The following is a 23,391-nucleotide window of genomic DNA, read 5'->3' on the forward strand; positions in this document are numbered from 1 at the left end:
CTCATACATTGAGCATCCTGGAACAATTGTGAGGGACATACAAAATATAGCATTGCATTATAATTTTCCACATTTAACTGAATCTAAAATTATATGCAGTACAAATTTAGTCCCGCCTCTGAGAAAAAGGTATCGGACGGGTCTGATGCTCTTTGGGTGGATGACACCTAAATGAACATCTGTACAAAGTCCCAATTTATTTCTAATATCAGAGATCAGACCTCTACTCTTGCCTGATGCGTCTAAAACAAAAAGGGGGAACTGTAGAGAGCTGCGGAATGCTATGCCTTAATGATAGAGCTGGTTTCCGCCTTCCACCTTCCCGATGGTGAGTGCTCTCTGTCATGAACAATTCCACATTTGGCTAAGGCTGAGGATCTGGCTTGCTTCCATGTATGTGGACCTATCTGCATTGCCCCCGTGGCATGCCTGGGTTGGCTACCCAGAGGCTATTTAAGCTGTGGGCTGGCTTTCTCCGGGGTCCGAGGATTGTTCAATGTTCCTGAATAAACTGCATTGAAAAAAAAAATACTGCATTTAAAAATAAAGAGCCAACAATAAAAGAAAACTGAATGAATTAAAAAAAAAAAAAAAGAAAGTGTAGGAGAGCACTGAAAGGCCAATGTGTCCTTTAATCTTTCATGGGATGTACTACTTTGAGTCAAGATTAAATAATTATTTTTCACTTCTTTTGCCTATTTTGATAGTATGATTTCAAAGGTCATTTGACACAAAATATCCTCATTATTAGGGGCTATGTTCATTAGTGTAATCATTTATTTGGAAATAATTTAAAAATATTCTTTTTATGTTAGTATCCATACTGTTTAAAAGTGGTTAATCTTTAAATTCCAGTAATGCTCTCCTTTTACTTTTCGGTATGTTTTCTTCTGAAATTACCTATTAATAAATATTAACTATATATAAAAAAAATCCATCTAAATTCACTAGCGAAATTGCCTGTACTCATGTCATACATACGATTAACACTTTTGAAATTATTTTATTCCTTTTCATATTTTAATTCTTTGAAAATTCCTTGCAATAAATTCCAATCATACCCATGTCCTTCTCTCAAATACTTCTCTTTCTCGTAAGCTCATGGATTCCCATTTTTGTTATTCAATATGTCTATGTGTGGGATTGTTTCTAGGGTGTGCTAGATTGTTTGTAGGGTGGATGTTGCTAGTGTCATACCTTCTACCAGCAATCAAATGGCAATATCTCCTTGGCTAGGTGTGGGACTCTATGTACTCCTCATGCTGGGACCTTGTCTGTAATGAGCATGTACAGGGCTTGTGCATACTATCATAATCATATAAAGTCTTCTTCAATTATTTTAATGGTGTCTATTTGTCTTAAAACAGAATCGAGACTTCAGGACTCTAAGATTAAAAAAAAAAGTATGCTTGTGGTGGTGGTATTACAGATTATAAGGAATGTGTGTTTTATATATATTACAGAGAATTATTTCAAAATCATGTCTGAAGAGAATAGTTGTCATTGTAAGAATAAAGTGATTTTAAGGAGTTTTTGGAAGATAGGTGTCTTTGATTTTCATTGTTGAAACAAGCCACTTGTAACACGGTACAATGAATTGGTGTCTGAAACCCTTGTTATAGGCCTGTTATGGGCCAGGCCTTGTTTGGAGCAGCATGGTTTGGAGGAACTTACACACTTCACTCACAGTAGTGAGGAGAAGAGAGAATGTCGAGGTTAACATATACCTGTCAATAGGTTGTTCCAGTGAGATACTTCTCCTGAAAGGTTCTATCTCATGGTATACCATTTTACTATGAACTCATCAATGTCTGGACTCATTCCTGAGGTTGGCGTCCTCTAAATTCACAAGTCGTGTAAGTGCTGTCGTCTGGGAAATAAAACTTAAACACATAGGCGTTTGAGCTGGGAGGTGGTGAAGAATATGTTTCATATTAAAACTTAGCAAGAATTAAGCTTATAAAAACCCTATCAGTTACAGGGGATACCAAGTGAATAAACTGTAATTAATAAAAATAAAAATAATTACAAAAAAACCTATCATGACTAAGAGAATTGTTTGTAATTTTCTCATTAATATGTCTCAATAACACTGAACTCTAGAAGTAAATCTCAGGGATCCAAGTAGACTTCCTTACACCTTTTTAAACATGGAATTGGATTTGAAAACAAACACTGCCTTGGTGATGTTCTCACATAAGTTTAAGGATAGTCACAACCATCCTTTAGAACTAGCTTAAATTCTGTTTATTCCGGAACATAAAAAACCTGAAAATGTCCATGGGTTCATCAAATTATACTCTTGTGAGTAATGACAACTGGTTATTATTGGTGAACTGGCCTCGCAGTTCTGGCGTTAGCATATGTCTTCAAACTTGCTATCATGGCATGATAGAATGGAATGCTTCAATATTAACTAAATGGAACTAATGTCATCTGTGGGCACCATCCCCATAGCAATGCTATCCTACACATATAATTTAGCCCTAAAGCCACGTTAAAGGTAATTAGCCTGTCTAAGGAACAAATAAATCTTTCTAAAGGAAATATATGCATCTCAAAAAACCACATGTTTCAAATGCATCTGCAAAGTATGATCTTAGTATTGAAAATTCAGCCAAAATGCCATTAAACTAACCTTACACAAATTAAGTAGCGTCACAGAGCAAATCAGAAGTATTTGAAGTGGGAAGGCATGGATACTATGGTTGGCACAAGTGGGAACAAGAATAAACATAGTTGAATGTTCTTGTCCCCATGACTAGGCATAAAAGATGACTTGTAGTTTGATGCAGGGAGTATCGAAGCCTGCCAAGGCGAATGCAGATATATGAGGCATTGTGAAATTGCACTCATATATTCTTCCACGCTTGTGATTATTTGCTGATTTACTGTTGTCAAACTCCGGTGCTCATTCATTTAATCACAAGTCCCTTCACAACATAATTTAAGGTGATCACTCATGAGAATCTGGGTTGTGCCAGGAGCCCAAGAAACCACAGTAAATTAGTGCTCTTGTGGATTCCTTAAGGAGCAATGAATTTTACTTCTCAAATGGGTCCAATGAGGCTGGAAGCCATGTGTGCTTGCAGAATTCCAAACAGCGAGATACATTTGGCAGAGTGGATAGAATTTCTCCTCAAGAGAATCCTGGAACTAAAATCAATGGGTCATGGAACTCAATAGACGACAAAGCAATTGTGAGGCTGTAGCCAGAGCACTGGCAGAGGCTTGTCCCTCTGCCTGCATGAAGGTTCCAGGCATTAGATCTATCTGCAACCCACTGTATGCTTTTGCAAAAAGATTTAGAATAGACAGTCACCTACGTAAATGAGCTCCAAGAACTTTTGATTCTGAATACATAAGCTTATCAAAATATTCCATGCAGAAATTTACATTCAAGGCTTTTTATTCTAATACTTAGGGTAGGGGAATGGTCATGCTTGTAAAAACCTTGAAAAGCAACATACAACATTTTAGATATATTTGAAACATAAAGTTATTGCTTTTTAGTTGTTATTTTAAATTTTGTTATTGTTTTATTACTGATCATCTCCAGGTAAACAATACTTATTAATGAATACAAAATATCATATATCAATTTTACTTGCTTTATTGCCAACTCTTGAAGGTCTTGGGAATGTGGCTCGGTGGTGGAATGCCTGTTTAGCACGTTTTTAAAAAGGAATTACTGCAAATGCCCGGGTTCATCCATATAATATGATGAAAGGTGCTGGGTTCACACGTTTGAAGCTGCCCTGCACATGCGTTAGCGTGTGCCTTGTAGATGTTTGTGAGTACACTTAAGGGTGTGTGAAGGAAGGGCTCACGACTCCTACAGCTTCCTAGGACTGACTATTTCTCTAAGATTTTGAGGAGCTGAGATTTTGAGGAGAGGATTTACTCTTTCTTCCCCATTGAGCCAGTGCATTATATTATATAATGCATGCAGCATAATTTAATAAGTACTCAATACTTGTTGATTGTTATTATTGGATCAATTTTATATCCTTCATTCAATATCTTGCATACTCTATCCAATTTCATTGTGCACAGCAAAAAAAATTATCGTCCTAAACTCTATTTTTGCCTTTTCTTTTCCTCCATCTCCCTGGCATCACTTCTCCTTTGTGTCTTAGTTCAGATTGTATTTCTTTAAATCCTCATAAATACCCGATTCCTTCCTAATCGGGGATTTTTACACCACACTGATTCTGCTTTTAACTTAAAACTGCCTAAGAACTTACAGTTTATATTCCCACAGGTTTTCTTCGTTCATACTTTCAATAAGATTTTGAAGCTCAGCTGCCCATTCTTTCCTAAACCCCAAGGTTTTTATACATGTCATGAACACATTCATATTACCACAGCAGTGAAAATAAAAGAACTAATTGTGCTAATAAGTTTTATTATATGCATTTAAATGTTTTAATTTTTATTTTTTATATTAATTACAGTTTATTCACTTTGCGTCCTAGCTGTAGCCTCCTCCCACATTCCCTTCCAATCACACCCTCACTCCCTTATCCCTTCTCATTCCCCTCTCCAAGTCCACTGATAGGGGAGGTCCTCCTCTTCTTCCATCTGACCTAGCCTATCAGGTCTCATACATACATATCACAATGTATGTGTAGAAGTCAAAAGACAACTTGTGGGAGTCAGTTATCTTCTTCAATTCCTTCTTCTTTGGTCCAAGGATCAAACTCAGGTCATCAGACTTGGAATCAAGTACTTTATCCATAGAACCATTGCTTTGTCTCCATGTGTGTGTATGTATGTGTGCGAGTGCGTGTGTGTGTTTCCATAAAATAGGTAAAATGTAAGGCAAATTTCAAAACTGTAGTGTTTTAATTATGTATTTACTGTCAGCAATGCACATACAAATTGACTGCCATATAAACAATTGTTTAATGAATGAATAGAAATAAACACAAATTAACTGTTTAAAAAGGATAGTCTAGGGTATATCCAAACCTTAATTTGAAAAAAAAAAAAAGTGAAACTCGTAGACTTTCAAGAATGTGTGAGAGCTGCAAAGCCAACATTCCAGGCAAACTGTATTTTTAAGAAGAACATTCTTCACTCTGACAATATTTAAGAGATAGTTTTGTGTTGCAAGTGGCACTCAGCTTTCATTTCAATGTCTGAAAAACACCTTGGTTCCCTGATTGGTATTTTTTTTCCAACACTTTTAATATTTGTCACTTTAATGGGCATTTGCCTATATTTTGTCAGCTGTGTTTTTTCCTCTGAAGAATGATCTCTGGTATATTCTCTGCATTTTATTTCCATTAACACCTTCCAAGTGAAATATCTCCTTATTTGTAAGGACTCTGGCTCCTCATTTACTCTTTCAATTTTTCTTCCATAAAAGCTCAGAAAAAATCTATATTTCCCATTCGAGAATAGATTTGATCTATTTAGGTAAAAGAAAAAATTCTCTTCTATATTTCCCACAGAAAGCAAAAGATTTTCCTTTTTTTCCCTGCATAGGAAGTTCTCCTTTGACCTCAAATCCTTTTGCCAAAAGTGCTGAGAAGACCTACTTTAGCCTTTTTTTGAAATGACCAAATATATTTAACTTTTCTGAAGCCTTGTTTTTGTTTAAATAACTTTGTACACATTATGTTTATTTACTGATTGTGTGTGTGTGTGTCCACTTTCACACAGCATGCATCTAGTAAGGGGCATTTCTCTCCTTTCACTATTTGGTTCCTAGGATATGAAGGGAAATTGAGGGAAATACCCGAAATAAGGGAATACCAGGAATTGAGGGAAAATCCTTTACCTGTTGAAGTCTCTTGCTGGCCCTCTCTTTGTTAAATTTAGCTTGATAATATTTGGCATAAAAGCTGCGCATTGTTATTTGCCCTCATGTGCACGAAGTATCCCATTTTGACACTTCTTTAACTGTTTCCATTTTAGACCCCTTTTTATCTGTGAAAAGTTCACAAATTTCTGAGAATATTTATACATGAAATAAATATATAAATAAAATATGTACAGATATTAAGTGATAAAGGATTTTATTTTCAGACAATCCTTGTGCATAACATACGATTTATCATGTGTTAAAACCAGAAGCAAATTTGCAAACCTTCAATATGTGCAATATTGGTTGAATGTTGTATATTGCAGAATGCAAGCCAACAGAGTTGATCAACATGTAATTATCAGTACATAGAAGTTGTTTTTCAGAAATCAGCACAAAAATGGCAGAAGGATGTTTAGGGCCATTTCGGGAACTTGGAAATTTTGTCCTGACCACAAGCCAAACATCTCTTAATAATTTTTATTATAAAACTCAAGTCAGCACCCAAACAGCAATTTTCACGCTCAAATATTCTAACAAAATGTAATACAGAGACATACTAAATTTTAATGTGTATGCTGAGGAATGACTCTAGAAAAGCTAAGTAACTGTGTTTTTCTAAGAACAGAAATTGTTGTATGTACAGTAAAAGAAACCTGAAATTTATAAGATACCGTACTTCCATATCTGAGCTAGGGTTTCTGGGAAGATTCTGGTTGTGCGTCATAGCATATTTTGTGTGAAGTATGCATTTGTATGTTCTGAGCCACACTGCAGCAAGGTTACACAAAGTGACAGTAGTTACTGCTAACACTAATGCCTCACATTCATTATACATTAATTTCAAATTAATTTCTTTGGGTCATTATGTCCTTAGAAAACTTTTATAATTGTCAATATTTGTGTGTGGGATGTGTGTAATCCTCTACAATCACTTAAGTGACCTAATATGGTTTCAAAATGCACGTGGTCCACATGACAAAGGGGCACACTATCCTTCCCATGGGAGATTGCTGTCAGCATCTAAGTGTAGCATAGATACACATGAAGACAGGAACTCTGTTGAGCAATTACCTGGAAGACGGTTGCCACAGACTAGAGTATGCATTCAATTTTAGAGACAATTTTAATAGTGTATCCCTTTTGCCAGTCTAGGGAGGAAATCTCTCCTCATTGGTTTCAGTTAATTAGTATGAATTCATCATGAATTCTACTACTGGATGCTGACTAGCTCCCTAAGCTTTCTAGACAATTATTAAGGGATATATTTAAGAGGAAGGTCAACTGATATTTATGTTAGAAGATGTGAACAATATTGACAACTATCAATGTAAGCATTCTAAGACTTCATATACAAATTCTTAAAGAAGTGCATGTTCTCCAAATAAAGAGTTTAGTGTGTATGAAGTTTCATGTCTTTTACAGAGAATATTGTCTTGTGCTACTTACCTTATGAAGATCACCACAGAAACATAGAGCAAAATCCCACACATGGTCCTTGTTGATTGAGTTGGACAACAAACAGGTTTAAATTAAAGAAGCTCAATGGAGGGGAAAACAAAACAAAACAAAACAACCATTTCTAAATTTGATAACAAACTATTATGCTTTTATAATATTTTTCATAAGAATTTTTAATGAATGGTTTTCATTGCCATCTCCATAAAATGATAATTATGCTTCAATTCAGCCCATGAAACTTGGCAAAAGTAGTTTATCTTGAATATACACAAATTTTGTACATGTATTCTTCGTGATATTGCTCCCTAGATATTTAAATTCTCATTATGGAAAACATAAGTCATTCATTTATATTCCAACCTTGAACAGTAAACTGGCTAAATATTAGTTTTAAAGACAACTTGATATAGCTATAGAATTAACTAAGGCCATATTTAGATCATTAATTAAAAATAAACTGTCAAGTAAACAATATTAAATACCTCTGGGGCTCTGTGACTGCTTTTACTAGAATTTGTTTAACACTGATAATGGCGAATTACATAAGCTTTTTACAATTAATTAAAATATAAATAATTTTTTCTTTTTTTATTAATTTTTTTATTAATTACACTTTATTAACTTTGTATAAAATTAAGCCTCCCCATAAGCCTCTCCCTCCTCCCCTCCCGATCTCACCCTCCCTCCCATTTCTGCATGCATGCCCCTCCCCAAGTCCACTGATAGAGGAGGTTCTCCTCTCCTTTCTGATCTTAGTCTATCAGTTCTCGTCAAAAGTGGCTGCATCCTCTTCTGTGGCCTGGTAAGGCTGCTCCCCCCTCAGGGGGAGGTGATCAAAGGGGAGGTGATCAAAGAGCAGGCCAATCAGATTATGTCAGAGGCAGTCCCTCTTCCCATTACTAGGTAACCCACCTGGACACCGACCTGCCATGGGCTACATCTGTGCAGGGGTTCCAGGTCATCTCCATGAATAGTCCTTGGTTGGAGTATGAGTCTCTGGGAAGTTCCCTGTGTTCAAATTTTCTTGTTCTGTTGCTCTCCTTGTGGAGACCCCGTCCTCTCCAGCTCCCACTATTTCCCACTTCCTACACAAAATTCCATTCACTCTGCCCGAGAGTTGGCCATCAGACTCAGCAAGCCTATAGCCAACATCAAACTAAACGGAGAGAAACTTAAAGCAATCCCACTAAAATCAGGGACAAGGCAAGGCTGCCCACTCTCTCCATATCTCTTCAACATAGTGCTGGAAGTCCTTGCTAGAGCAATAAGACAGTTGAAGGAGATCAAGGGGATACAGATTGGAAAAGAAGTCAAATTATCACTATTTGCAGATGATATGATAGTATACGTGGGTGACCCCAAAACCTCCACCAGGGAACTCCTACATCTGATAAACACCTTCAGCACAGTGGCCGGATACAAAATTAACTCAAAAAAATCAGTCGGCCTCCTGTATACAAAAGACAAAAGGGCTGAGAAAGAAATTAGGGAAACAACACCCTTCACAATAGCCACAAATGACATAAGGTACCTCGGAGTAACCCTAACCAAGGAAGTCAAAGACTTGTATGAAAAAAAATTTCAAGTCTCTGAAGAAAGAATTAGAAGAAGATATGAGAAGATGGAAAGATCTCCCATGCTCATGGCTTGGCAGGATTAACATAGTAAAAATATAAATAATTTTAAAACAACTAGAAAAATAGTAAAATGTATGAAATGTTTGTTCAGTTTATGTTTAAAAATTTAAATAACTTGACATGGTTATCTAATGCCAACATTTTTTCTGTTCCTCATCTTTTTCATTTATAAATCATGATTGTTATGATCTGACAGGACTACTGAAGGAAAAGATGTGTGTCTTGCACATATATTTATTTTTGTTCATTATTCAAACACTTAAAATTATTTGAAATTTTATCATCTATACTAAGTGGTATGACCATGGAATAATCATATTAATAACAATAGTATTATTATTTTTAAACTGATTGCCACATGTAGCCTTTAAGTAACTTTGTAGAAGAAAGAGTGAAAAGATTGTAAAAGCCAAAAGATTAGGGTGTTTGCTGTGAGATTCTGTATCTTAGTAATATTAGAAGTTATACCCATAAACTCTGACCCACATACCTGCCCAAACATGAGTTGAACACGGATGACAACACTAATCATATTAAAGTGGACCAGGGAGAGCCTACGAGGCCTTTAACCCTACACAGGGAGCTACAAGTAATTAAACAATATTGGGTGTCGGACAGTCTTCCCCAGGCAAGAACGTATCAGTCAGTCATCCAATTCCAAGTAAACAACCTTTAAGTAAAGGGAGAAATATAATTTTATTATAGTTTCAAAAAGAAAAAAAAGTAAATGAAAGATTAAAGACTGAACTCAAAATGACTCCATATATGTTTCACCATTTTTAGTATGATTTTGTTTTGTAACAAAGCAATTATATTTATTAATGGGTTATAATATTACATTTCAATACATTTATGTATTATAAAATAATCAAATCAGAGTAATTACCTCGATTATCTTAAACATTTACCATTGTTTCACATCTAAATTCCTCTCTGTTTACTACTTTCAAAATATAATATGCTGCTCTTAGCTATAGACACTGCTGGGTTAACTGTGTGTTAGAACTTGAAACAGTCTGTCCATACCATTAATAATCCAATCTGTTTTTTTTTTCTCTTTCTTCTTTCTACCTTCCTAGTCAACGGTAAACATAATTACTTTTATTACATGTAATCAACTCTTTTATACTATACATGTCAGTGAAACCATATATTGTTAAATTGTTTTTCTGTATTCATTTTTCTTTCTGAAGTTGTGTATATGCATATGATCATTTACTTTGTTAAGCAATCGCAACACTGGGCGCATAACTTAAAAGCAATCAGTGCTTAGAAGAGCAGCTTGAATTCTCACAATTTACAATAGAGAATCAACCCAGGAGTCTAACAATTAATGGATAGGATTTTTTTGTTTTTTGTTTGCTAAAAAATATTTCTTTTGTTTTTTGGAATTATAATACAATTGCATCATTATCTGCTTCCCTTTTCTCCCTTCAAACATTTCTTTATTCCCCTACTTGCTCTCTTTCAAATTCATGCCAACTTATTTTCATTAATTTTTGTTACTTAGGTATATATGTATTGCTCAGTGAATGAACCCAATCTGCTCAGTCTATATAAAGTTACCTGTATGCATTTACCCAGGGCTGGCCATCTTGGTGGGGCTGTGTGTCCAGAAATTACACCCATAATGTCTGACTCACAGGGCTGCCTTAAATGAGCTCTACAACAATAATAGACATGGTAAAATACATAGGAAAGTCCACAAGTCATCAAATAACTACTCAAAGAACTACAGGCAACTAAGGAATGCTGAGAGAGAGGAAATAGTCTCTTCCAGAGATGACAACAATAACTGGAATGGACAAAGTTTAAAAATGTTTCCCTTCAAATTCAGGAGATACTCCCATTTTTCCTCCCCACTTTCATTAAATTATAAGAAAACGATGACTTCTTGTTGAGTGGCAGGTGTTATTTCTGATGTGGATTTAGTGTAACGGTACCACACAGTGCTTCTGCATATGAAAATACAAATCCTGAGGAGAAGAGGGATGGGAAAAGATAACTGAGGCAGAGACTTCTGAACGTATGCTAACTGTGCAATCAAGCTGGGGAAATTGAAAAGAAAAATTAATAGAGACAGAAACTGGCTGAAAAGTGTTCTAGTAAATAAGATTTAACTTGAAATACATTTTCCTGGTCAGAAGATAATGTAGTTCAATATGAAGATAATGTATGTTCAACAAAATTATAGTGAACATTTCCTAGACAATAAAATCAAAAATTGCTATTATTGATTAAAAAAAAAAGAAAGAAAGAAAAGTAAATACCTTTACAGCCGCCTCAGCTTTCCCATTGGGAAATGGAGGAAAAGCTGCATGACCTTTTCTCTTTGTCCTTGATTTTTCTTGAGATGGACATCCTTAACTGGGAAGACAGGTGCATATTTGAGGTCCCAAAACACATCTGTGGTACTGACTCTGCAGTTTCCTGGATAAGCTTCCCTTTTTTTGTAGTTGGTGATAATATGCAAATAGGTTGGGACCCTTTTCTACTCCTGCTGATTACTATTAAAGTCACACTAACTTGTTGCCAATGTATCCTTTGTGTTTCTCTGTTTCTGGATTGCTTTAGGCATCTCAACTGATCTCACTTGATGGAAAATAACTGTGTACAGAGAATATTAATATCAACTTCTTAAAAAAAGGTGTAAGTATAATGTAAAAAAATGGGTTGAACATTCACCTTATAAAAGCTATTTTAATCATGTTCTTTACTGAAGTTGTGTCTATTTGCAAATCTTCTTTTAAACATTACTTCTGTGTATACTGAGAACAATGGGAAACTTGAGCACTCATCTGTGTATGTTTACAGTATCCAGTCAATTTGCATTAATAAAGATTTAAAAGTAGCAAATTAATTTGTGAGGTGACTTGAGTGGAATTCTTTAAATGTACCCTGGAGAGCTATTGTGAAACCACGGAGTACAGGATCTGCATTTAGTGTGAGCTGTGTCTCTGAAAGCTCAGCAGTAATTCCTGCTCTATATAGGGAGTGCAATGCCATTCAAAGAGGGGAAAAGACAAGGTCCCCGAGTCATAATGAATCATCTCATTGGTGAATCAAAGAGTAGTCCTAGCATGGTCTTCCTGCCAAGGACCCCTTCCCTCATAAAGCTAATAAGCATTTAATGCACATTTACAATACACTTGACTGTGTTTTAGATTCTATAGACAGAATAAACTCTAAACATGTTTTTTTTCCTTATTCGCATTGAATTTATATTAACTTTGAAACAGGTATTTTATACATTGAATGATCTAATGTAACCACTACAAAATGTAAATAGGCAGGTACTGCAAAAATGGAGGGAGGGAGGGAGTATAGCTTTCATTGGATTTAGATTAAAGCTTTACTGACAAAGATCTGAATATTGTGAAGAAGACAGAGAGACATACAAAAATTGGGCAGAGGACTAGAAAGCAGAGGTACATGTGTGAGATAGCTAGAATGGGAGATTCTGTACATGAATTAATCCGGTGATAGGAAGACATTTCACCTATTGTTTAGAGTCAGATTTTATAATAAAAATCGAACAAAGGGTATCCCCCCCAAAAAAAACCCTTACATTTGTTGATTTCATCTAATCTAGAATGGGTTCAATGGCTTTTGGCAAAACATGAAGGGAAAAAGGGGAGTTAGCATTAGTATTGAAGTGGTTCAGACCTCAGAACTGTGTGGTAGCAAATGATTGTTGCTCAGTGAAAGGTTTTAAAGGTTAATGGGCCTAACGCATAAGAAACATGTCCTTTCTACTTTCTAGTGACTCAAGTATATGCATCACACTTTAAGAGAGGCTCATCACATTAAAATTAAAGAGAGAAAGAAAGAAGAGAGAGGATAAGGAAGGAAGAAAAGAAGGAAGAAAGGACAGAGAAAGAAAGAAAGAAAGAAAGAAAGAAAGAAGAAGAAGAAGAAGAAGAAGAAGAAGAAGAAGAAGAAGAAGGAAGGAAGGAAGGAAGGAAGGAAGGAAGGAAGGAAGGAAGGAAGGAAGGAAGGAAGGAAAGAAAAGGAAAGGAAAGGAAGGAAGGAAGGAAGGAAGGAAGGAAGGAAAGAAGGAAGCATAAAGACAAAGAAAAGAAGAAAAAACATTACCTGGGCACTACCATTTGAGCAGTTTGGCAAGATGTTTATTGGCCATAGACAGAGGAAAGGAGGTGCTTGGAGAATAGAAATCGATGCTGCTTACATATATTGATTTTATGATAACTATTTTATTCCCCATTCCTCCTGGATGACTAAGTTTAGAGTTCATCAAGGAAGGCAGTCATAAAAGATACAGGACTTTAACAGGAGTCTTAGTCACTAGAGAAATACACTTTCTTGATAATCAATGATATTTGCCTGTAATTAGCTGCATGAGTAATATTCAGGGATGAAGATTAGTAAACACTGAGCTGTTAGCACATTGTGAATTTCACATGTTCCTGTGAATACTGCAGAAATTCAATTTGCTCTCTTCTACTAATCAAAGTATTTTCTAAACTCTACATGAGGCAGAGACCACTGCCAGGCCATGTTCTGGTTCAGAATGTGCCTGTTCCCCAGTAAGTTCCATGAGATACTTCATGCAAACACAGGCCAATTCTACCATTGCAAGAAGTATCCTGAAATCCATATTTAAATGATTCTCCGGTTTTTGTAAATATCAGCAATTAGTTAAAGGTAGCATCTGGGATCCTATTTAAGAAATCATGAGAAATGAATGCTGCTTATTGCCAAATAACGTCACCAAAAACTGGCAAGACAGCTTTTCTGAACTCTGCTGAGAAAAGATAGCCTGAAGGACACGTGCTTACTTCACAGAGATTCTCAGCACAGTGGAACCATGCTACTGGTTGATGCTAAGAATGCCTGGGTTGTTACAGCCTCTGCAATGTTTTTAGTCTCTTTGGACAACAACGTAAAAGATTTGGAATACTTGCCTTCACACACGATTCCTAGGCCAGTGATAATGAAAGTTTAATAGCAAAGCCCTAGCTCTTAGAAAATTTGAAATTTTGTTTTAATTCAGATGATGAGTTTGGGGTTTTGTTTTGTTTTGTTCTATTTTCATTTTTGTTTATTTCTTTTTTTTTATCAGTTACGTTTTATTAACTCTGTATCCCAGCCTTGTCCCGATCCCTCATTCCCTCCCAGTCCCTCCCTCCCTCCCTCATCTCCACCGTGCCCCTTTCCAAGTCCACTGATAGGGGGGACCTCCTCCCCATTCATCTGATCCTGTTTTATCAGGTATCTTCAGGACTGGCTGCAAAGCCCTCCTCTGTGGCCTAACAGGACTGCTCCTCCCTTCGGGGGTGGGGAGACCAAAGAGCCAGTCATTGAGTTCCTGTTAGAAATAGTCCCTGTTCCCCTCACTTTGGGAAAAAAATTGGTTACTGAGCTACCACAGGCTACATCTGAGTGGAGGTTCTAGGTTATATCCACACATGGTCCTTGGTTGAATGTCAGTCTCAGAAAAGACCCTGTACCCAGATATATTTGGTCCTTGTGGAGCTCCTATCCTTTCCCCATCAGACTAACTCCCCTTCTTTCTTATGATTCCCTGTACCCTGCCAAAGGTTTAGTCATGAGTCTTTGCTTTGAAAACACTGCTAGTTAGAGTCTTTCAGATGCGCTCAGTAGACACCTGTCATACGTTCAATGCACATCCCATCTGTCTTTCTAAATGAGGATTGATCATCTTACCCCATGTCTGCTCAATTGATTATCTTTTTTAGGTGTATAAATTTCATTATGTTTATCATATCTTATAGGTCTATATAAGTGAGTATATCCCATGTTTGTCTTTCTCCTTCTGGGATATTTCACTCAGAATGATCTTTTCTAGATCCCACCATTTGCCTGCAAATTTCATGATTTCCTCCTTTTTGATTGCTGAGTAGTATTCCATTGTATAAAAATACCACAATTTCTGTACCCATTCCACCGTTGATGGACATCTGGGTTGTTTCCAGGTTCTGGCTATTACAAATAGAGCTGCTATAAACATGGTTGAGCAAGTGTCCTTTTTGTGTACTTGAACAAACTTTGGGTACATACCTAGCAGTGGTATAGCTGGGTCTGGAGGAAGCACTATTCCTATTTGTCTTAGAAAGTGCCAGATAGCTTTCCAGAGTGGTTGTACCAGTTTACATTCCCACCAGCAGTGGAGGAGGGTTCCCCTTTCTCCACAACCTCTCCAGCATGTGTTATCGCTTGAGTTTTTCATCTTGGCCATTCTGATGGGTGTAAGGTGATATCTCAGGGTCGTTTTGATTTGCATTTCCCTGATGGCTAATGAGGATGAACATTTCTTTAAGTGTTTTTCTGCCATTCGATATTCCTCTGTCGAGAATTCTCTGTTTAGCTCTGTTCTCCATTTTTTAATTGGATTACTTGGATTGCTGCTTTTCAGCTTCTTTAGTTTTTTGTATATACTGGATATTAGTCCTCTGTCAGATAAAGGGTTAGTGAAGATTCTTTCCCAATCTGTAGGCAGTCGTTTTATTTTGATGACGGTATCCTTTGCTTTACAGAAACTTTTCAGTTTCATGAGGTCCCATTTATTGATTGTTGCTCTTAGAGCCTGTGCTGTTGGTGTTCTGTTCAGGAAGTTGTCTCCTATGCCAATGAGTTCTAGGCTGTTCCCCACTTTTTTTTCCAATTGATTTAGGGTATCTGGTTTTATGTTGAGGTCCTTGATCCACTTTGACTTTAGTTTTGTGCAGGGTGATAAATATGGATCTATTTTCATTTTTCTGCATGTAGACATCCAGTCGGTCCAGCACCATTTGTTGAAGATGCTGTCTTTTTTCCATTGAATGGAATTGGCTTCTTTGTTGAATATTGAGTATTCATAGGTGTGTGGATTTATTTCTGGGTCTACTATGTGGTTCCATTGATCCTCCTTTCTGTTTCTATGCCAATACCATGCAGTTTTTATTACTGTTGCCCTGTAGTACAGCTTGAGATCAGGAATGGAGATACCTCCAGATGATCTGTTGTCGTACAGGATTGTTTTGGAGATTCTGTTTTTTTTTTTTTTTTTTTTTTTTTTTTTTTTTTTTCCATATGAAGCTGAGAATCTTTTTTTCAAGGTCTGTAAAGAATTGAGTTGGTATTTTGATGGGAATTGCATTGAATCTGTAGATTGCTTTTGGCAGTATGGCCATTTTCACAATGTTAATCCTACCAATCCATGAGCACGGGAGATCTTTCCATCTTCTGATATCTTCTTCGATTTCTTTCTTCAGAGACTTGAAGTTTTTCTCAAACAGGTCTTTCACTTGCTTGGTTAGAGTCACACCAAGGTACTTTATGTTATTAGTGGCTATTGTGAAGGTTGTTGTTTCCCTAATTTCTTTCTCAGCCTTTTTGTCTTTGGTATATAGGAGGGCTTCTGATTTTTTTTTTTTAAGATCAAATGTATTTTTAATTTGCCATGCTTATTATTTTAAGACAAAATTTTCAAATTCTCTAATTCTTTTTTTTTTTCAATGTAGTTTATTCAGGAACCTTGAACAATCCTCGGACCCTGGGGAAAGCCAGCCCACAGCTTAAATAGCCTCTGGGTAGCCAACCCAGGCATGCCACGTGGGCAATGCAGATAGGTCCACATACATGGAAGCAAGCCAGATCCTCAGCCTTAGCCAAATGTGGAATTGTTCGTGACAGAGAGCACTCACCATCGGGAAGGTGGAAGGCGGAAAATTTTGGTGCTGGGGACTGAATTTGTGGCCCCCATATGTAAAGGTGTGCCCCACACGTATTAAAGAAGCATGCCACCACTGCTGTGTTCCCTTTGCTACTGTGCCTCTCTTGTTGCAACACCCACATATGAGTGTAAGATAAGAATAAATGAACATTCATTCCTTAAAAGGGAATAGCAAGACTGCATCAGGAATCACACCCCAATAGGACAACTGACAGTCGGTGACAATCTAATTGCATTTCTGTCATCCCACAGAAGGTTTTTGTTGTCACTTATAATGATGCCACAAATTAACAATCTTTTCACCATTTAAAGCAGGTCTTTGATACTGAACACATTGCCAGAACAACTAAGTCTTCTTAGAAAGCAACCTTGTCTTTTATTTCCTCCAAGTACTACATATTATGCCAAAAGGGGGAACCTCAAGGTGCCCTCTGCACTACAGGAAAACCAACAGAGGAGCGGCACTGGTGGCATCACTGAAAAGAGTTTTTTATGTTTAGCATGGCTAAACCTCAGAAAAACTCAAAATAGAACTTCAGTAATGTTAAGCAACCAAACTGCTGGATAATTCTTCTCCAAATAAATGACGGAAGATTACGGTTTCTCTGGACATGTTTTCTTAGATAACTGCTAATACCTTCACTAGGAAAAGTCCAGCAGTTGGCAAGGTATCCAAAAGAGCATAGAAGTCTGGGAGAACATCCTTAACAGCTTTTTTTCCCTGAATTGTCCACTTCTATCCTTCTTCCCATTTCCTAGATACCTAAATTGTATCTGTAAGAGATCTGCTGTCTCAGATATAGACAAGGTTCAAATGGTCCATCTAATTTCTTTTTTTTTTTTTTTTTTTCAATGCAGTTTATTCAGGAACATTGAACAATCCTCGGACCCCGGGGAAAGCCAGCCCACAGCTTAAATAGCCTCTGGGTAGCCAACCCAGGCATGCCACGGGGGCAATGCAGATAGGTCCACATACATGGAAGCAAGCCAGATCCTCGGCCTTAGCCAAATGTGGAGTTGTTCGAGATAGAGAGCACTCGCCATCGGGAAGGTGGAAGGCGGAAACCAGCTCCATCTTTAAGGCATAGCATTCCGCAGCTCTCTACAGTTCCCCCTTTTTGTTTTAGACGCATCAGGCAAGAGTAGAGGTCTGATCTCTGATATTAGAAATAAATTGGGACTTTGTACAGATGTTCATTTAGGTGTCATCCACCCAAAGAGCATCAGACCCGTCCCATACCTTTTTCTCAGAGGCGGGACCTGGGGCATCAACCCGCATGCAATCAGACATGCTCTTCTCTGGGTCCGAAGCGGCTGACCCTGAGTGCAGTGCTTAGCCTCGCATCCTGAGCGTATCATTTTAGCTTTTTATGGTATCCAACCATGCTTGGGGAGACTGTCCTGCTTCAATGGCGGTAAAGGCCTGAATGATCATGGCTGCATCACACTGTTGTGAGACTCTAATCTTGCATATATACCACAGGCAAACCAAGGAGACCAACACCAGAAGGCCTGCTAACACTCCCATGCCCGCCCATTCCTTCCGATGATTCATGGCTGCAGCAATCCATGTTGATAATCCTGTGGCTAGTCCTGCGTCCACTCCGGTAGAATTTACTGTGACAATGGCCACTCTCAGCTGCTCCATCGTAGTATCGAATTCTCCAGTCCAATTACCTAAAATATAGCTCGACAATTGTTTAGACAGATTTGCAGCGCAGGAAAAATTCTCATGTTGTATGCTAGTGACACAAAGTCCAGCATACTTTCATTGACAGCCAGGTTGAGCGATTTGCCATAGGGTATCAATTTGCTCCTGCAAGAGGTCAATCCTCTGATTGAACACCATCAAGCTTCCTTTTAGTTGAACATTAATTCCTTTATGTACAACTAAGGCATGAGCTACATTGGCTAAATGATTATTCAGGGTCTGAGCAGTCTGTCCAGTATGACTCATGGCTAATGCCCTGGTGGTAGCTCCAACAGCCGTCAATGAGATGGTAGTAACAATGGTGGCTGTAGTTCCAAGATCCCTTTTCTGTCTGAAGAGAGTCATAGCGTGAGGGGCATCAATGGGCATAGGCACCCAGTGAGGCATGCGAGTAAGCAGGGCATACCTAACTTTACTAGCATTCCAGCATTGGGCAAAAAAGCAAGTATGATTACCACAATTACTTGGCTCTATCTGGCTAATAATGAATAAAAATGGGGGATATAGACAAACAGGTGTGGGCTTATAGGAAATATTATGAGAAGCCTTAACCCCTCGTTGGAACATCCTGTGTCAGTTCTAGAACTAGCAGTGGTGGTGTCTGAGGTCTGAGTAGGTTCAGGAGACCATTGCCCCCAGGGGCGAGATGTGCTCCATGCCAATTGACTAACTCCATGTTTTCCTCCAATTTTGAAAGTCATTTAAGGTTCTTAAATTATTTTTTCCCTTTTTTCTTAAATTTTTCATCAATTACACTTTATTCATTCTGCATCCCCCCATAAGCCCCTCCCCCCTCCCAGGTCCATCTAATTTCATCTTGTAAGTCATCCTCAAGAAATATTTGAAGCCTGAGGCTGAAATCACAGCTATCACATAGACAACTCTGGAAGATTATCAATATGAGGTAGATAAATTGGGCTGAGGTATCTGAAAATCTCACACCATGAATGTCTCTGTTAATGGATGATTACATGTATGATCATTAAGTTAAAGATTACTTTATATCTTTGAATCATTGAAGATGGGATGGCTTTTAGCTTGAATTCATAACTATGACTGTTAGACTCTGAGGAAAAATGAATACGTTTTCTTTTTGTAATGTCAGGCAACACTTTTTAAAAATTTATTTATCTATTTTAAATTAATTTATTCTCTATTAATTGCAAATAATCCACTTTGTATCCTAGCTATAGTCCCTTCATTCCTCTTCTCCCAATCCCACCCTCACTACCTCTTCTTTTATGGCCCTCCCTTAGTCCACTGATAGGGGAGGTCCTCCTCCCCTTCCATCTGACCCCAGCCTATCAGGTCTCATCAGGACTGGCTGCACTGTCTTCCTCTGTAGACTGGTAAGGCCTCTCCCCCCTCAGAGGAAGGTGATCAAATAGCCAGCCACTGAGTTCATGTCAAAGACAGTCCCTGTTCCCCTTACTAGGGCACCACTTGAGTACTGAGCTGCCATAGGCTACATCTATGCAGGGTTCTAGGTTATCTCCATGCATGGTCCTTGGTTGGAGTATAAATCTCAGAAAACACCATTGGGGGCCCATATTTCTTGGTTCTGTTGTCCTCTTTGTGGAGCTCCAGTCTCCTCCAGGTCTTTCATTTCCCCCCTCTTTCATAAGATTCCCAGCACTCTGCCCAAAATATGGTTATGAATCTAAGCATCTGCTTTGATACCCTTCTAGGTGGAGTCTTTCAGCGACCCTCTGTGGTAGGATCCTGTCCTGTTCCCTGTTTTCTCCCTCTTCCAATGTCCATTACATTTGCTTTTCTGAATGAGGATTGATCATCTTACCCAGGGTCCTCCTTCTTGATTAGCTTCTTTAGGTACACAGATTTAAGTTTGTTTATCCTTTATTATATGTCTAATATCCACTGAAAAGTGAATATATACCATGTGTGTCTTTCTGCTTCTGGGATACCTCCCTCAGGATGATCTTTTCTAGTTCCCACCATTTGCCTGCAAATTTCATTATTTCCAAAGTGGTTGTACAAGATTACATTCCCACCAGCAATGGAAGAGGGTTAATTTTTCTCCACATCCTCTCCAGCATGTGTTGTTACTTGAGTTTTTTATCTTAGCTATTCTGATGGGTTTAAACCATCACAGGGTGGTTTTGATTTGCATTTCCTTGACAACTAAGGACACTGAGCATGCCTTTAATTGTTTTTCTGCCATTCGATGTTCCTCTATTGAGAATTTTCTGTTGAGCTCTGTACCCCATTTTTAATTGGATTACTTGATTTGTTACTGTTTGACTTCTTTAGTTCTTTATATATTCTGGATATTAGCCCTCTGTCATATATAGGGTTGGTGAAGATCCTTTTCCAATCTGTAGGCATTCGTTTTGTTCTGATGACAGTGTCCTTTGCTTTATAGAAGCTTTTCCATTTCATGAGGTCCCATTTTTTGATTGTTGATCTAGAGCCTGTGCTGTTGGTGGTCTGCTCAGCTAATGGACTCCTGTCACAATGAGTTCAAGGCTTTTCCCCATTTTTTCTTCCAATGGATGTAGTGTATATTTATTTATTTATTTATTACAGTTTTTTCACTTTGTATCCCCACTGCAAGCCCCTGCCTAGTCTCCCCCATGCCCTTGCCCTACTCCCATGATAGGAGTGGACCTCCTCCCCTTCTATCTGACTCTAGACTATCAGGTCTCATCAAAGCGGCCCGCATCATCTTCCTCTGTGGACCAGCAAGGCTGCAACTCCCAGAGGGAGGTGATCAAAGAGCCCTCCACTGGTGTGTGTGTGTGTGTGTTTCTGTGTATATTTTTTTGTTCAGTGATATGAGTTAGACACCATTTGCATAGTTTAGCTAAAGGACAGGTGATTCTGCAATAAATAAATATTTTAAGAGGGTTAATAACATGTTTAGGTATGTGCTTTGTATCTCCAATCTCTCCAAGACTTTAAATATGAATGGGTGTTAGATTTTATCAATTTTTTTTAGCATCTAAGAAGATGATCATGTGTTTTTTTTTTTTTGTTTTTTTTTTTTCTTTCAGGTTATTCATATGGTGGATTACATTGATGGATTTCTGTATATTGAACTACCCCTGCATACCTGGGATAAAGCCTACTTGGTGAGACTGATACTCCAACTAAGGACCATTCATGGAGATAACCTAGAACCCCTGTTCAAATGTAGCCCATAGCCCATGGAAGCTCAGTATCCAAGTGGTACCCTAGTAAGAGGAACAGAGACTGTCTCTGACATGAACTGATTGGCCTGCTCTTTGATCACCTGCCCCTCAGAGGGGGGGAACAGCCTTACCAAACCACAGAGGAAGACAATGCAGCCAGTCCTGATGAGACCTGACAGACTAGGATCAGAAAGAAGGAGAGTACGTCCTCGCCTATCAATGGACTGGGATGAGGGCATGGAAGGAGAACAAGGAAGGAGGGTGGGATTGTGAAGGAAGGGGAAGAGCGAGGGAGTACAGATGGAATACAAAGTGAATAAACTGTATTTAATAAAAATAAAGGAGACAGCTTCCTGAACAGAACACCAACAGCATAGGCCCTAAGAGCAACAATCAGTAAATGGGACCTCATGAAACTGAAAAGCTTCTGTAAAGCAAAGGACACTGTCATCAAAACAAAACAAATGCCTACAGATTGGGCAAGAATCTTTACCAACCCTATATCAGACAGAGGGCTAATATCCACTATATATAAAGAACTAAAGAAGCTGAAATGCAACAAATCAAGTAATCTAATTAAAAAATGGGAAACAAGCTAAACAGAATTCTCAATAGAGGAATATCAAATGGCAGAGAAACACTTAATGAAATGCTCAACCTCATTAGCCATTAGGAAAATGCAAATCAAAACAACCCTGAGATTTCACCTTACACCCATCAGAATGGCCAAGAACAAAAACTCAAGGGACAACAATGCTGGAGAGGTTGTGGAGAAAGGGGAACTGCTGGTAGGAATGTAAACTTGTACAACCACTCTGGAAATCAATCTGGTGCTTTCTCAGACAACTAGGAATAGCACTTCCTCAAGATCCACCCATACAACTCCTAGGCATATATCCAAAAGAGGCTCAAGTACACAATAAGGACATTTGCTCTACCATATTTGTAGCTGCTTTATTTGTAATAGCAAGAACCTGGAAACAACCCAGACACCCTTCAACTGAAGAATGAATACAGAAATTGTGGTACATCTACACAATGGAATATTACTCAGCAATAAAAAACAAGGAAATCATGAAAATTGCAGGTAAATGGTGGGACCTGGAAAGGATCATCCTGAGTGAGTTGTCCCAGAAGCAAAAAGACACACACCACATGGTATATACTCACTCATATAAACATACAACATAGGATAAACCCACTAAAATCGGTACATCTAAAGAAACTAAGCAAGAGAGAGGACCCTAACTAAAATGCTCAATCCCCATCCTGAAAGGCAAAGAGGATGGGCATCAGAAGAAGAAGAAAACAGGAAACAACCTAGGAACCTGCCACAGAGGGCATCTGAAAGCCTCTGCCCTGCAGACTATCAACAGATGCTGAGTCTGATGGCCAACTGGTGGGCAGAGTGAATGGAATTTTATGTAAGAAGTGGGAAATAGCAAGAGCTGGAGAAGACAGGGTCTCCACAAGGAGAGCAACAGAACAAGAAAATTTGAACACAGGGAACTTCCCAAAGACTCATACTCCAACCAAGGACTTTTCATGGAGATAACCTAGAACCCCTGCACAGATGTAGCCCATGGCAGTTTAGTGTCCAAGTGGCTTACATAGTGATGGGAAGAGGGACTGCCTCTGACATAAACTGATTGGCCTGCTCTTTGATCACCTCCCCCTGAGAGGGGAGCAGCCCTACCAGGCCACAGAAGAAGACAATGCTGTACACCTAAAGAAACTAACCAAGAGGGAGGACTCTTGCTAAAATGCTCAATCCCTATCCCAAAAGGCAAAGAGGATGGATATCAGAAGAAGAAGAAAACAGGAAACAAGTTAGGAACCTGCCACAGAGGGCCTCTGAAAGGCTCTGCCCTGCAGACTCTCAAAGCAGATGCTGAGACTTATGTCCAACCTTTGGGCAGAGT

This window comes from Meriones unguiculatus, chromosome 10 (genome assembly GCF_030254825.1).
Source record: "Meriones unguiculatus strain TT.TT164.6M chromosome 10, Bangor_MerUng_6.1, whole genome shotgun sequence".
Classification (NCBI taxonomy): Eukaryota; Metazoa; Chordata; class Mammalia; order Rodentia; family Muridae; genus Meriones; species Meriones unguiculatus.